Genomic DNA, 1,787 nt, shown 5'->3' on the forward strand with positions numbered 1-1,787 from the left:
CCTTAACCCCTTCATAAATTCAATCATTATTATTATTTTGGCACTTAATTGCATGTGAGGTTTTGTGGAGAAAGAAGCACCGAATAATTATTCTGGAGCTGCAAATCAAGGAACATGAGTTAGTAGAAGGGTTGGAATTTTGGATCAAGTATGGTAATTGGCATCTTTGTTGCATTTCATATGAGGTGAGTTCCTTTATATAGAACATTAGTTTCCCTTGCCTTTCCTAAATGGTAAATTGTGGTCATACAAATTAGGGTTCATTAGAATTAATATTTGGGTGAAAATCATGAAAATTATCACTTGATGAGAAAACTAGAAATTCCCCTTTTTCTCTCTGGTTATGGCATGTAATGTAGTATGATTTTGGGATGCATAGTAACTTAATTTCATGCTTGTGCTGTTATTGTAATGGCCTTAAAATGATTCTAAGTGCGTCATTATGCCTGGGGCTGTTATGGAATAATAGTCTTAACATTAGACTAGGTTAGATCAATAATAAGGCACTTAGGTTGATAATTAGGACTAGGAAAATATAGTTTATCTATCCCCTAATTAATTGTTAGGAGACTAAATTAGAATAAACGCCACTAGTTGCAACTTAAATCCGTTAGGTACCCTAAGTGATACTTTAGTATAAACTATCGATGACAAGACTAAGGCAATTGCAAACTACAATTAGGGATAAGGACTTTACTTAGTAATTCCCCAATTAGCCTATAGAAATTAATTTAATAACAAGTTAACAGTTGATCAAAATACTTGAATTCTGGTGCATACATTATTATGTGCTGATTATAATTACATTTTGTACATGGTCCTTGAGGCACCACATGAGCTTCATTATAGTCGACCGTGTTGGTTGGATTTCGCATTATATGAATCCACATGGTAATTTAATTAATATGTGAGGTAATTTTCGCATCCAATTATTATACTTACAATTGGCCGGACAAGTCGGCGTCTGAGACTACTCACCTCAGGTCGTCCGGGTAATAAAACGAACCAAGATTTATAATTGTGTGACACATTTTATTACATTGAAGTACTTATAGAATAATACATGTATTTTACATGACTGATCAACTGGCAGGATAACTCTTTAACCACTAACACCCTAGGTGTAGGTGGAACTCACTGAGGCTTTTGTCTCAACCAACTCCCTTTTATTTTTTTCAGATAAACAAGTCGATCAAGATAAGGGTAAGAACTAAGAAGTAAGTTGGCGAACGGAGTTGTGCACGTGTTCTTTGACGGACTCCTATTAGTTTATTTTCTTCCTTATTTTGTATAGATTGAACTATTTGAATTATGTAGCGATTATTTCCGCTGTTTGTATTTGAATAATTGTTGGTGATAGTGTACCATGCAAATTCAGACGAATTATCCTTGTAATTTTAATGTATCCGGATTCAAGTATGTATGTCCCTGTCGATATTCTAGACAATTTATATGGGGCGTTATAACAATTATTTTGGCTGTTAAACTTTTTTTTTAGTTATTTTGATTCTCAAACCCTCAAATTTATCTTTTGTTTGTTAGTTAGGTCTTCAAATATGCTTTGTATTAGTCAATTTGTCCAAAACATTATGAATAATAGGCAGATTTTAAAGTATTTTTGTAATTTTAATACACTGTATTGACAACATCTCATATACTCCCTCCGGTCCTTTTTATAAGAAACACTTTAAAAAAATCACAAAGATCAATGAAACATATTTAACATAGTTACTAGTATAACTGACCCGTGCAATGCACGAGTTAATTTTCATTGAAAAATATTAAAA

General features: G+C 32.7%; 1 long non-coding RNA gene across 1 annotated transcript; it reads left to right on the forward strand.

Annotated features, from left to right (window-relative positions):
* Positions 1-14: 14 nt before the first annotated feature.
* Positions 15-1,383, forward strand: LOC123923427. The gene is made up of 2 exons (XR_006814398.1): positions 15-185; positions 1,180-1,383. It is a non-coding gene; the product is annotated as an uncharacterized LOC123923427 (long non-coding RNA).
* The last annotated feature ends 404 nt before the right edge of the window (positions 1,384-1,787 follow it).

The sequence above is a fragment of the Trifolium pratense genome, linkage group LG4 (assembly GCF_020283565.1).
Source record: "Trifolium pratense cultivar HEN17-A07 linkage group LG4, ARS_RC_1.1, whole genome shotgun sequence".
Lineage (NCBI taxonomy): Eukaryota > Viridiplantae > Streptophyta > Magnoliopsida > Fabales > Fabaceae > Trifolium > Trifolium pratense.